Consider the following 15602-nt stretch of genomic DNA (forward strand, 5'->3'; position numbering starts at 1 on the left):
AAGATGGCTGCACTGGTGTGAGTTATGTGGCTGAAATAGCACTGTTGGCCTGCTCTTTACTCAGGCCCCCTTTCTTTATTTTATGGATTATGGATTTCTGGTAAACAGGTAGCATGGGTTGGAGGAAAAAAAATAGAAATATATTTTGTAGCTCAGTGTGTTTTTATGTTTTTTGCATAAAATTGTTTGGGTCAGTGGGTTTGGTAAGTTAGTTGAATAATATATATGCTAAATTGCTTGAAGTACTTGGCGATTAGAACTTTACAGAAACATATATGTACATGAAATGGCATACAAATAACTTGACTAGTTATAAGTTAGATGAAGTCAATATAGGGTCAATATAGTCAATATATTTGAGGTTAATATTTACTTTACTTTTGTAAGATTTGAGTATATTTAGTAGCAGAATCTTTATTTCTTGGTAATCAATCAAATATGTCAAAGATGGCTGATATGGTTGGGCAAATAAAAATATATTTGAACTATTTCTATTTTTGTTTTATTATACCTTCTGTTGTGACTGGCCGAATGAATTAGCAAGTGCTATGTTAAAGAACAAACAAACAAAAAAAACAACAAAAAAAACAACAAAAAAACATGGGTAAGCCCAAGTGCTAAAGAATATTTCTAGAGCTGGCTGGTCATTGCTAATATCAGTGGTCACAATATGTAATCTGGTCACTTGTGTTTATGGTTCCCAAACAGTCCGTATAATGGTATCTCATCATGCTCAGTGGATGTGGTATCTCAGTGGATTTTATGCACTGTAAGACTGGCATAAGTCCAGACTTTTGCATGCCGGTCCAAACACACATGCATGCATGTCATAATAGAAGTGAAATAATCTTTAGCGTGATCTTTAACCCCACTTTACCTCACCACCTGCTGATAGTAACGCCTCCATCATCAGAAAAACATGAAAAATATCTATCCACATACTGATAGTAACTGAGCCACCATCAGAAAATCACTATGTATACCTCACTGTGACCCCCTGATGGTAACTGAGCCATCGTCAGAATCCACTATATATACCTCACCACCTCCTGATGGTAACTGAGCCATCATCAGAAAACCACTAGATATACTTCACCACCTAATGGTGGTAACTGAGCCATCAACAGAAAACCACAAGATATACCTCACCACCTACTGATGGTAACTGAGCCATCAACAGAAAACCACTAGATATACCGCACCACCTCCTGATGGTAACTGAGCCATCAACAGAAAACCACTAGATATACCTCACCACCTACTGATGGTAACTGAGCCATCGTCAGAAAACCACTAGATATACCTCACTGTGACCTCCTGATGGTAACTGAGCCATCAACAGAAAACCACTAGATATACCTCACCACCTCCTGATGGTGACTGAGCCATCGTCAGAAAACCACTAGATATACCTCGCCACCTCCTGATGGTAACTGAGCCATCAACAGAAAACCACTAGATATACCTCACCACCTACTGATGGTAACTGAGCCATCAACAGAAAACCACTAGATATACCTCACTGTGACCTCCTGATGGTAACTGAGCCATCAACAGAAAACCACTAGATGTACCTCACTGTGACCTCCTGATGGTAACTGAGCCATCAACAGAAAACCACTAGATATACCTCACCACCTCCTGATGGTAACTGAGCCATCGTCAGAAAACCATTACTGGGGAATTATATAAACCTCAACACCTCCTGATGGTAACTGAGCCATCGTCAGAAAACCATTACTGGGGAACTATATAAACCTCACCACCTCCTGATGGTAACTGAGCCATCGTCAGAAAACCATTACTGGGGAACTATATTAACCTCACCACCTCCTGATGGTAACTGAGCCATCATCAGAAAACCATTACTGGGGAACTATATAAACCTCACCACCTCCTGATGGTAACTGAGCCATCAACAGAAAACCATTACTGGGGAACTATATAAACCTCACCACCTCCTGATGGTAACTGAGCCATCAACAGAAAACCATTACTGGGGAACTATATAAACCTCACCACCTCCTGATGGTAACTGAGCCATCAACAGAAAACCATTACTGGGGAACTATATAAACCTCACCACCTCCTGATGGTAACTGAGCCATCAACAGAAAACCACTAGATATACCGCACCACCTCCTGATGGTAACTGAGCGATCATCAGAAACCACTAGATATACCGCACCACCTCCTGATGGTAACTGAGCCATCAACAGAAAACCACTAGATATACATGTACCTCACCACCTCCTGATGGTGACTGAGCCATCAACAGAAAACCCCTAGATATTCACTTCACATCATCTGCATCCTTGGTCCAGTGGATGGAATGTCTGCCTTGGGAGCAGAAGGTTTGTGGTTCAGTTCTGGCCATGTCATAAAAAGCCCCATTGAAAGATGGTACTTGTTGTTACCTTGGCTGGTGCTCAGCATGAAGAGGATAAAACAAGGACTGGTCGGTTCAGTATACTGTATCTGAGTGGGATATTAATGTTTGTCATGTAACTAGTAATGTTAACACGAACTTCCTGTGTGTCTCTGCACAGGCTGGGGACTGAGTGATAGATATTCTGTGGTGTCAAATTAGTGTCACTCCAGCAGGGTTTCATGCATATGTAATCATGGTAATACTTCATTTGCTTGCAGACATTTACAAAATGCATATTTTCTAAAAATAACGACACAAGAGCACCAACAATAAAGTTGTTAAGGTTATGGGGATTGTAATACAATTTAGGTGCTGATCCAGGTTGGAATGTTGATTATATGTCACTGCATACCATGGCTTAACAATGAGTAGTATACATTTGTTTTCATGCAGATGTCAGGATTTCCATGTTTTTATATAAAAGCAACTATTTTCATATATTTTACGTGGTTGAAAAAATTGAAACTCAAAATGACTGGGAGGAAAAGATTTCTCCAAGATTTGATGAAAATGTCAGTGAACATAGTGAAGCAGTCAGGGTGCAGCATCTTCTGATACAGTTGATCAGCTTGCCTTGATCTCCTTCATAGTTTGAAGAAGCAGAAGGTTGGTGATATACATGGTTCGATTATTTGTCTGTGTTGGGTACCCATTTTAAAATGTGGCATGGTATTTCATTGGGTAGCACTAAGGCTACCTTGTCAACAAATGTCCACTGACCATTTTACAATTTAACCAGCCAAGCTTTAGTTTGAAATACAGTAGTTTATTACGCATGTGTTTTTCTCCTTTGCTGTCTGCTTGAACAGCAGAATCTTCCAGCAGGTTGCTGGAAGTAAGCCACCTGATAGCTGTTCCTAATTTAGCAGGGATAGAACTTCATGTGACATTTATTTCTTATGCACTTTTTCCTGCAAGCTGAAGGATTCTGAGTACCAAATCCCCATTGGGAGTCGTAACATTTTAGAAAGTCTTGTACATGTCCTCTGAGATATTTGAAAAGGATTTCTCAGAAGAAATATATCACATGCCTTAGCTATGTTAATGTTGAGTGCGAAGATGATGGTGATGCACAAGAGAAGTTTTGTTTTGTTTTGTTTTGCTTTGTTTGTTGTTTAACGCTGCACTCAACAATATTCCACCTATATGATGGCTGTCTGTAAATAATCGAACCTGACAATCCAGTGATAGACATCATGAGCATCAATCCACACAACTGGGATACAATCACATGCATTAACCAAGTCAGCGAGCTTGACTACCTTATCCAGTTATGACAGGCATTGTCACCTTTTACGGCAAGCATGGGTTGCTGAAAACCTATTCTACTCCGGATCTTCACCATGTTCACAGGAAAAGTGATCATGATACCTGTCAAAACACAATGTTTTGCTCCAGGTGTTATGCTGTAAGGATTTGACATGTTTTCATTTATCCATCAATTCCTGTTTTTTGCTCTGCTATCACCTTTGACCATCATATGCCCCAGGGGCGGTCGGGTAGCCTAGTGGTTAAAGCGTTCGCTCGTCACGCCGAAGACCCGGGTTCGAATCCCGACATGGGTACAATGTGTGAAGCCCATTTCTGGTGTCCCCCGCCGTGATATTGCTGGAATATTGCTAAAAGCGGCGAAAACCATACTCACTCACTCACTCACTCATATGCCCCATGAATCTGGTAACACCATAGCATCTTTCTGTGTTAGCAATGATACACTGCATGGATCAAATATTAAACTCGGTGTCATCAAAACGTGTACATTGTGCTATGCCAATCATTGAGTCAAGGGATTCTCAGCTGTTGCTATGTGGCAGGTTTCATGAATAATAATTATTGCACATGCTCAGTTGCCTTGATTCGCTGTAGATGAGGGCGCCTAGTGGTTAAAGCGTTTGCTCGTCACGCCGAAGACCCGAGTTCGATTCCCGACATGGGTACAATGTGTGAAGCCCATTTCTGGTGTCCCCCGCCGTGATATTGCTGGAATATTGCTAAAAGCGGCGTAAAACCATACTCACTCACTCACTCACTCATATGCCCCATGAATCTGGTAACACCATAGCATCTTTCTGTGTTAGCAATGATACACTGCATGGATCAAATATTAAATTCGGTGTCATCAAAACGTGTACATTGTGCTATGCCAATCATTGAGTCAAGGGATTCTCAGCTGTTGCTATGTGGCAGGTTTCATGAATAATAATTATTGCACATGCTCAGTTGCCTCGATTCGCTGTAGATGAGGGCGCCTAGTGGTTAAAGCGTTTGCTCATCACGCCGAAGACCCGAGTTCGATTCCCGACATGGGTACAGTGTGTGAAGCCCATTTCTGGTGTCCCCCGCTGTGATATTGCTGGAATATTGCTAAAAGCAGCGTAAAACCATAATCACTGACTGACTGTAACATCAAATCTATAATTTTGATCAATTTAATGATACTTGGTTTCCCAATGTGTATGCATATAGGATGCACCATATCACAGGTGTGTAGCCAAATATTAGTATCCCCCACTGTTATTTGTGGCTGGAATAATCCTAAAATTGGCATAAAACCACACACATAATTTCAGTTAGTCCAAAATGAAGGTGAGCTTCAGAGCCCTATGGTTGCAGTTTAATAAATGATAGAAGACTCTTCTTGACAGACAGCTCACAATATGGTAGCCTTGAGTCAAAGCCTACTTTAAGGTCCCTCTATTAAAGTGGCTATCTGGGACACAGCCTCATGCCATACTCAACACACCAGACAAATTGAGCCCAACCTCTGCCGCCTCTGTACATCCATGTTGGACATACTCAGATCCTAATCAGAATTGCTTTATAGTGGAGTCTGTGCCTAGGTGGCCTCCATATTTTATGGCTTGAGTGGCTAATTATGTTGATATTGTGTCAGAGCTGCCATTTATGTGTCGCAGTAACAGATTATTTGCTAGTGTGTAGTGGACTATCACTATCAGGGGGACAAACTGTCTGCCATTTTCCTGAAGCCAGTAAGTGGTTATAAAACCGACCAGAAGGGGGTCAGGCTGTATTATTGGTCTCAGACATGGTAATTGCGGCCAAGTCCAGACCGATATGACTCAAGTAATAAATTGTGTTTGCTGAAAAGAAAATTGTTACATTGGATGATAGTGTATGTGCCATAACAACACCGATTTGCTCTTGGGTATAGACAAATGCGGCATTGATTAATTTGAGTATGATCATAGAACAGGCTTTGACTTGAGTTGGAGATGCAGGCTGCTCAGTGGGATGGCTGAGGCAGGAGAATGTTGAATGTTGCCATGGTTGTGTTTTTAGTGCATTTGTTTTCATGATAGCGGCATAAACAAGGGAAACTGTTTGAATTAAATGAATAGAATTCTTTCCTGTGGTATAAAATTGTGAGACATTGAAAGCTTGTCCTTCAGGAGTGCTGACTATGTTGTTCATTTGAGGCATCTGACTAAATATCTGAAGATTTGAATCACTGACTGTTTTGTTTGTGGTTAGTGAGTCTGCTGGAGACCTACTATCTCCCAGAATCCTCATGGGGAGACAAGCATGGGCTACTGGAGACCTACTCAGTCCCAGAATTCTCATTGGGAGACAAGCATGCTCCACTGGGGACCTACTGTGTCCCAGAATCCTCAGGGGGAGATAAGCATTGGCTACTGGGGACCTACTGTGCAAGGGAACATCTACAGGATTACTTTAATATGTCTTGAAATCAAGTTGAAATATAATACAAAATAATTCAACATGATTAAATGCTTGATAAAAATTGTGAAGTTGTCAGCATTTGAAAAGTCGTAGGAATTATGACAGTCAAGAAGTTAAGCCTCCCTGACTCACTGACTCACTCACTCACACAAAGTGAGCATTACGGAGAAGTGCAATGAATAGACAGTATTCTGATTCTCAATCATTGCACTGTCAATCATTTCCATGTCAATTACCATATCTAAATGTCCATGAAATGCTGAAAATTTATGTTCTATTAACTTACAAAACTGTCTCCCTCTGATGTTGCGGAATGGAAGGCCAAAGTTGAATGACGTCACGCAGCATATAGTGACATAATCAATTGTTGACATGTTTCTAGGCCAGGGTCACACTGATCTCTGTTGTTGTGTATCCATCATGTGAATAACAACTGCTGGACTGCGTGTTTTGATTGGGTTGATATAGGGATATTATCATGCTAAGGACACATTCTCTCCATTTTAGCTATAATAACAGTTATGCCATTTTTCAGGGCATTATCATTTGCAGAAGCCATCGGTCTGTTCAACTGCCTTCTTTCATCGGGCAGTTAATGGCAGACCTTGGACTTCTGATTCTGCCCTAAAAAATATTATTACCCTTATAATATCATGTTAAATAACTGTCATGATGATAATCACAGGCAACAAAGCAATAGCCATTTGAAATTGTGTTTAGCCTGAACATTATCCAAATCGTGAAATGTTGTGACAAAATCCCCTTCATGTCCAAATAAACAGAGTGTTCATATGGGATTTTGATTGCCTGTCAATTGCCTAGTGTAATCATTATGACCTAAAGCTTAGACCAATCATGGCCTAAACCCAACTGACCATGATTAATGCATAACTAATTGTCTGCAGGTGTAGCTCTGTTTGATTAGCAGGAGAGATGCTTATATGGTTGCCTTGATTAACCTGTTATGCGCAGAGAGGGGATTAAGAGCTGTTTACACTCAAATACCACCCATGTGTTATGGGCATGTTTCCGGTGACTTTTTTAACGGCAGTCACACTGTCAACTTTCCAACAGTCCGTGTTTCAAAATGCTGAATGTTAAATAAGTCTTTCCACACACACCTTTGGAAACAAACTATTCTCATCATATTTAAGGCTTTCTGTGCTTGTGCAAAATAGAAGAGAGCATTGCCTATAAATCCAAACTTCTGCACATGTATTCAGTGTAGGACAACTATAGTCGAACCTGATGTGTGTTGTCAGGAAAAGATAAGAAACATCATTATGGACATGATAATTTTACCTGGCATAATATCTTGAGAAAACTCAATTCTGTAAACATGGTAAAGGATGAAACCCTTGCCCTCGGTTTTACTAACCTGATACCTGTTACTCATGGGTTTTACTAACCTGATCCCTGTTACTCATGGGTTTTACTAGCCTGATCCCTGTTACTCACAAGTTTTACTGATCTGATCCCTACTACTCTTGGGTTTTACTGACCTGATCCCTACTACTCTTGGGTTTTACTAACCTGATCCCTGTTACTCATGGGTTTTACTAACCTGATCCCTACTACTCTTGGGTTTTACTAACCTGATCCCTACTACTCTTGAGTTTTACTAACCTGATCCCTACTACTCTCAGGTTTTACTGACTGGATCCCTACTACTCTTGGGTTTTACTGATCTGATCCCTGTTACTCATTGGTTTTACTGACCGGATCACTACTACTCTTGGGTTTTACTAACCTGATCCCTGTTACTCTTGGGTTTTACTGACCTGATCCCTGTTACTCTTGGGTATTACTGACTGGATCCCTACTACTCTTGGGTTTTACTAACCTGATCCCATCTACTCTTTGGTTTTACTGATCTGATCCCTGTTACTCATGGGTTTTACTGACCTGATCCCTACTACTCATGGGTTTTACTAACCTGATCCCTGTTACCCATGGGTTTTACTGATCTGATCCCTACTACTCATGGGTTTTACTAACCTGATCCCTGTTACTCATGGGTTTTACTGATCTGATCCCTACTACTCATGGGTTTTACTGACCTGATACCTACTACTCTTGGGTTTTACTAACCTGATCCCTGTTACTCTTGGGTTTTACTGACCTGATCCCTACTACTCTTGGGTATTACTGACCTGATCCCTGTTACTCTTGGGTTTTACTAACCTGATCCCTGTTACTCTTGGGTTTTACTGATCTGATCCCTGTTACTCATGGGTTTTACTGACCTGATCCCTACTACTCATGGGTTTTACTAACCTGATCCCTGTTACTCATGGGTTTTACTGATCTGATCCCTACTACTCATGGGTTTTGCTGATCTGATCCCTACTACTATTGGGTTTTACTGACCTGATACGTACTACTCTTGGGTTTTACTAACCTGGTCCCTGTTACTCATGGGTTTTACTAACGTGATCCCTACTACTCTTGGGTTTTACTAACCTGATCCCTACTACTCTTGGCTTTTACTAACCTGATCCCTGCTACACTTGGGTTTTTCTAACCTGATCCCTGCTACACTTGGGTTTTACGGACCTGATCCCTACTACTCTTGGGTTTTACTAACCTGATCCATGCTACTCTCAGGTTTTTCTGACCTGATCCCTGCTACTCTCATGTTTAACTGACCTGATCCCTACTGCTCTTGGGTTATACTAACCTATCCCTGTTACACTTGGGTTTTACTAACCTGATCCCTGCTACACTAGGGTCTTACTAACCTGATCCCTGCTACACTAGGGTCTTACTAACCTGATCCCTGCTACACTAGGTTCTTACTAACCTGATCCCTGCTACACTAGGGTCTTACTAACCTGATCCCTGCTACACTAGGGTCTTACTAACCTGATCCCTGCTACACTAGGGTCTTACTAGCCTGATCCCTGCTACATTTGGGTCTTACTAACCTGATCCCTGCTACACTTGGGTTTGACTAACCTGATCCCTGCTACACTAGGGTCTTACTAACCTGATCCCTGCTACATTTGGGTCTTATTAACCTGATCCCTGCTACACTTGGGTTTTACTAACCTGATCCCTGCTACACTAGGGTCTTACTAACCTGATCCCTGCTACATTTGGGTCTTACTAACCAGATACCAGTGCTGCTCACAGGGTTTACAATCCTGACAAATACTTGAGTGGTTTGTGTGACTTAGTCACTAAACAGATAGTGGACTGGATCAGCGTCTTTTCAATTGTGCATGTGTAACACAAGTTTCTCTTAACGACAACAAGAATGCAGCTGTTTCTTTAAAAGATATAGAAGGCAATTAATTTTGCTGTGAAATCATTCAGATCAAATTGCAAATTTCTGTTTATGATCAGTTTATAAGAGAAAGAATTACTGATTTTATCACATATTATATATTAATTTATTACTCCAAATAATCATTTCAGACTTTTTCAAAGCTCACTTGAGAAACTTTTCCTACCATGCCTCAGTGGCTGATTTTGTAGTGAGCTTCAGTAACGAATTGCAATCAATATGCAGGTTCAAATCCCAGGATTATGAATTATTTTACTTTTAAATATTTTACTACTATGCAACAACATGGTTTGTAAAGACCTAGCAGAATAGAAATCGGTTATGATAATGCTTGTGAAAACTTATCCACCAGCCAGAGGTACCAGTTGTTTTATAAAAGTTTAAAAAACCATAAGATTATTGATTGTACTATAAACCCATGATTATCCTGTTAATATTCACTCGCCCAATCACTGTCTTTTAAATTTCTTTGGACAGCATGCCAGTTCAGTTTTTCATATATAAATGAGTTCATTCTGATTGATTTAAATGTCAAATTAACCATGCATTTCCACATACCGGTATGGTAGAAACGAAAACTTTTAGTCCACTAGTCCTTATAACGATATACTTATAGCTAAAATGGATAGAATTATCATTAAACCGGGTCACTGTAACTTGATAATGCCCTCATATTCCTTGATGATGGGCCATTATCACGGCCGTTGTTAGGTGACGTCATAGGATAGGGATAGGTGACATCATTGTTGATTGCAGTAAATGTTTGAAAAACCGATATTGTTGTTTCTTTTTATTTGATAACAAATTTCATCTATTTTAGCTATAATATCGGTAATGCTCTTTTTCAGGGCATTATCATTTGCAGAAGCCCTCAGTCTTTTCAACTGCCCTCCTTCATCGGGCAGTCAATGGAAGACCTCAGGCTTCTGCAAATGATAATGCCCTGAAAAATAGCGTTACCCTTATAATATAGCAAAACCCTTAAAAATGGCAGATTTCTACTCACCCTTAGGATACCTTAACTAAAGGACTAGTGCCAATTACAATTTCTGTATACAGACATAATGTTTTGATTAGAAAACAAATACTGGTTACACATCCATTTAAAAAAAGGTTAATCTGATATCAAATAAAGTGTATTATGGGAGATAGATAGACCTGTTCAAATATTATTTTTGATATAATGGATTGTTTGTTCTATGGATTGAAGTATTTTCGAAAAGATTGATTGCAATTATGAATCTGTTTGTTACTCTTTACCAAAGCGATGATCAATGAACAATGCGAGTAAACACTGTGCAGACATGAAAACAAGACTCCCTGCAATGGTAGGTTGGACACATTGTTCATGTTGGTGTTTTGGGGAACATTTTGTCGAAAGTGTTCTCAAAGATAGTCAATGTTAACTGTTTCTTCATAAAAACCTATTGATTTTGCACGACTGTTATTTACTCAGGAGTAATCGGGAGAGAAATTATGTTATGGCTGGGAAATGTGTAATGTATTTTATCTGATTACATCATTGATTGGTGCTGCAACAATATTGGTTGTCCAATGACTAGGCAGGAAATTTGTGAACATTTTACACTGCTGGGTGGGGAAGAGTGTTTGTTTGAAGCCTGAATGTTCGATTGTCTTTGTTTGGATACCTACCTGTGAACAGTTAGTAATCAATATTGCTAGTTCAGAGACAACTAAACTTAAATGTGTTTCCTGTAACCTGATCATATCTGCATTTTACCTAAATGTATAATGTGTTGGAGCTATGTGATACTTAAGTGCCACAATATGTATATACCGTGCAAGTACATATCTATACGACATTTGACCGCCTCCGTGGTCTTTTGGAAGAGTGTACGCCCGGAGAGCGGAAGATCCGGTGTTCGATTCCCGGCCACGTCATACCAAAAGACGTTAAAAGATGGTACTTGTTGTTACCCTGTCTGGCGCTCAGCATTAAGGGCTTAAAGCAAGGACTGGTCGGCTCGGAGTCAGTATACTGTGTCTGAGTGGGGTATTCATGTTAATCTGCGGCATGGTACCTCAGTGTGCTAGCACTATAAATCGGCAACAGTCTGGTCTAGTACAAGCAGCCACACACACAAACACGTGCATGCACGTCGCTATGAAAGTGCAATAATCTTGGACGCGACGTTAAACCCAATTTTACCTCACCCATACAACATTTATGATAGACATGTAAAATGATATGAAAATGAATTCAAAAATAAATTTTCTGAGGCTATGCAAAACAAACAGTGTTCAAGTCTCTGTTAATTGATGATCCCAAATTAACTTCAGTTGAACAGCTACTTTTGATCATGGTGAGACAGACATTGACAGTTGAACAGCTACTTTTGATCTTGGTGAGACAAACATTGACAGTTGAACAGCTACTCTTGATCATGGTGAGACACAGATATTGACAGTTGAAAAGTTACTTTTGATCTTTGTGAGACAGACATACAGTTGAACAGCTATTTTGATCTTGGTGAGACACAGATATTGACATTTGAACAGCTACTCTTGATCATGAGACACAGACATTGACAGTTGAAAAGGTATTTTTAATCTTGGTGAGACAGACATACACATGATACAGCTGAACAGCTATTTTTTATCTTGGTGAGACACAGATATTGACATTTGAACAGCTACTTTTGATCATGGTGAAACACAGACATTGACAGTTGAACAGCTGTCAACCTCTTTACCCACCTGTTTATTTCCTATTTGCCCCAATTGACAACATGTTTGCTCTGAGTCTCCTGAATGTATGCATGTCAGCAGGATTAATAATCTGTCTGAAGCTTTACCTTCCTTACATTTTAACAATAAGTGACATCTGGTCAGAGTGTCCAGCAATATGTGATTCCGCACGCTTGTTTCATGGTTGCTTGACCTTTTGCAGAACATCAATTTGAGAGGGTAGTGCATCACATGGCTGATTTCCGTTGTGTAATATATAGGCTTTTATTCAGATTTGTGTATGATATCAAACAAAATATCTTCCCTCCTGATCAAAATTATCAAACAAGAAAAAGACATAATGATTTATTAGTGTGGGCCTAGCTTTGCTCCAAGGCTGTACTGAATGATAAGTCCATGGGTGTATAGTAATTCTATCCTTATAATAGGCAAGTCTGGATAAGCGGACAGTATGCCAGTGTCTTATAGGGACAACTTCATACCCTAGATATTATGATTTAAACAAATAATTATTGCCTTGGAGACTTGTGCAAGTGTAGTGTGGACCTAGCCAGTCTGGTGCCTGCTGGTGGAAAACCCTCCATCAGTATGCCCTAGAAGATCTTTTGGAGCAGTATGTATATGAAGAACATTACTCTAAAATAAAAAAAACCTGATTCTAAAATCCGGAAATTTAATTATACAGAAATGTTGCCATCCAAATTAACAGGGTTTTACTGTTCATGGAATACCTAACTAGCCCTAGTGCAGATGTAAAGATATCACTTAGCTGACCCAAACCATCCTCAGTACGTGACAAACATGTGGATTCTGAAGGAAATGACGAAGAACGTCTGATTGATTTCACGACTAGCGAACGGAGATCGCAGTGTTGATAGCATGTATTATCTTATTTGTTTGACGTATCAAGATGTTACACGTTCAGGTGTGGTGTTGCATCAATATTCAGTAATCCCACCGATTAAACATGTTAAGCAGAAGTTTTGTTTATATTCCAGTAATATGTCTTGTTTAGGAGCATTGATTTTCTTGAGTGTGCAAGTGAAGTACTTTATTCTGTTCCGACACATTTTCAGTAGCATCTGCTCTCTGCCTGGCATTTAAGACAGACTGACCTTATGTCAGGGGTTTGTTTGGCTCTGGCAAACTAATAAGATTTTGGGCATAGACTATGACTTGATGTATTCACAAATTATCTCTCCTGAGCATTGCTGAATGAATTTCATTCCAAAGCCTTAAAGGTGTTAGCAGTGTTCAAAACTGTCAAGGGTCCCTTGGCATTTTCCTAATTTTAAAGGTAAATATTGTCTCTGTATTAAAATACTGTCAGAAGACTGCATGTAAGGTTAGAAATTAATTATTTTCACACGTCCACAAAACAGATCTGCTACCAAGTTGCCATCTCAGTCTGTGCCAAGGACACTTGAGTCTACTTGCCCAAACTGGGGCGGTCGGGTAGCCTGGTGGTTGAAGCCTTTGCTTGTCACGCCGAAGACCCGGGTTCGATTCCCGACATGGGTACAATTTGTGAAGCCCATTTCTGGTGTCCTCAGACGTAAAACCAAACTCACTCACTCACTCACTCACTCACTCACTCACTCACTCACTCACTCACTCACTCACTCACTCACTCACTCACTTGCCCAAACATGGTGTCTTGGCATCATTTTCAGTTGAGTTTAGTGTTTTCATATTCACTATTATTAGCTGAGCTTATTACACCAAACAGAATTTCACAAGATTCACGTTCCTGACTATGGGCTAAAGTCGCAGACTGCCATCTACCTGATGGTAAAAGTGGCAGTCGACAATGAAATGTCACTTGTCCTGCTACAGAGTTGTCATCTACTTCAAGGCATCCTTACTACTTTTCGTGTTTCCTTATCTCCAAGGCTATTCCAGAGAGGGGCTGTCAGTTGGGGGTAAAAAGAGAAGAAAAAATACAGAAAGGAAAAAGGTTCTCTATTGTAGAGTACCTGTTCAAGATGGGCCAAACTTACAATGGTGAAACCATAGGGGGTACACACAGTCACAAGGCTTTGATGGTCTAGATCAAATATTTGACAATGTCAACATGTTAGGTTGACTATTAATAGCTAGTTGAACCCGAAGACCGATATGTAAATGCTTTGTTGAAAATGATCTAAACATGATAAGAGGAAAGCACATGTAGATGAAAAAGCAGCCATCACCATAAAGTCATTTTGTAATTTTAAAATATTTTTACCATTGACATTTTTCAAGTCATAATTGCTGTATAAAACACAACTTCAAATCTGTTCTAAAATCATGCCCTAATGGTAAAAGGTGAGGTGAGGTGCAACAGGATTCTATGCTGTGTTCAAGATTATTGCACTTATATAGCAACATGCATGCACTTGCATGTGTGTTTGGCTGCTCGTACTACTCAAGAATAATGCAGATTTAAATTGTGCGAGCCCACAGAGTTACTATGCCACAGTTTATTATGAATACTGACTCTGATCCGACCAATCCTTGTTTTAGCCCCTTAGCTGAGAGCCAGACAGGGTAACAACAAGTACCATCATTTAAAGTCCTTTGATAAGACGAGGCTGGGGATCGAACACACGACCTTTCTGGGCGGACTCTCTACCACTAGACCATGGAGGCGGTCTAATGGTAAAAGAGATAGTTCACAAGAAAATGTCACTAGTTCTTCATGAATTATCATTATAGTGTCAGTTGAGTGGACTTATCAGCTTATGATCATTATGAACCCTGACATGAACCAAAGTACCCATTAATTAAAAACACTGGTCATTAATTGACTTTCAACATTAATACATGAGTGACATAATTTGTTATTTTACTTGTGTGTGAGTTATATCATACATAGTCCACAGACATCATCTATGTCAGTGAATAGGTGTAACAATATGATGTAACATATGTCTGTTAATCATTTGCCATGATGCACTGATATGGTTTCATGCTTTGCAAACATTAAATCAGAGGAACGTGTGAACGAGACATAATATTTCTCCTGTATGTTCTGTTACCATGGAAACTATCATCACCCCCACCTCCTTATCGGAGTGCCTATGCTTGTAATTGTCAACAATAATGATCGTGAATTAAAGTAAGTTTTTAAAACTTTTTTTGCAGGTGTGATAGGTGTCAAGTTTTCATTGGAAAGCAAGAGTTGACAAACAAGATTTGGCAAGGTAAGTACCTGTTTTGGTTCAACTTTGTATAAAATCACAATGATTTTTGTGCCACAAATCCCAGTTGCATCCGTTCATGATCCGTACAGAATCAGTGGTTTTGAATCCTTGGCTGACATGATCTTAATGGAATGTCCTCAACACCTGTTGTAGCTCTGGACTTTGTTTTGAGCAGTAGGGTGGCCCAGTGGTTAAAGCTTTTTTACTTGTGATGTTGAAGACCCAGGTTTGATTCCAACTATGTGTAAGGCTTATTTAGTATTGCCGAAAGTGGCATAAAAAAAAT

At 39.8% G+C, this 15602-nt stretch overlaps 1 protein-coding gene across 1 annotated transcript in view; it reads left to right on the top strand.

Annotated features, from left to right (window-relative positions):
* Positions 1-15602, top strand: part of LOC139444352 (alpha-(1,6)-fucosyltransferase-like) — a 147091-nt gene that overhangs the window by 22462 nt on the left and 109027 nt on the right. Inside the window, exon 2 of the mRNA XM_071225286.1 lies at positions 15258-15316. The gene's annotated coding sequence lies outside the window, so the exon portion shown is untranslated. The remainder of the gene's footprint in view (positions 1-15257; positions 15317-15602) is intronic.

This window comes from Haliotis cracherodii, unplaced genomic scaffold (assembly GCF_022045235.1).
Source record: "Haliotis cracherodii isolate W230 unplaced genomic scaffold, xgHalCrac1.p SCAF_5, whole genome shotgun sequence".
Lineage (NCBI taxonomy): Eukaryota > Metazoa > Mollusca > Gastropoda > Lepetellida > Haliotidae > Haliotis > Haliotis cracherodii.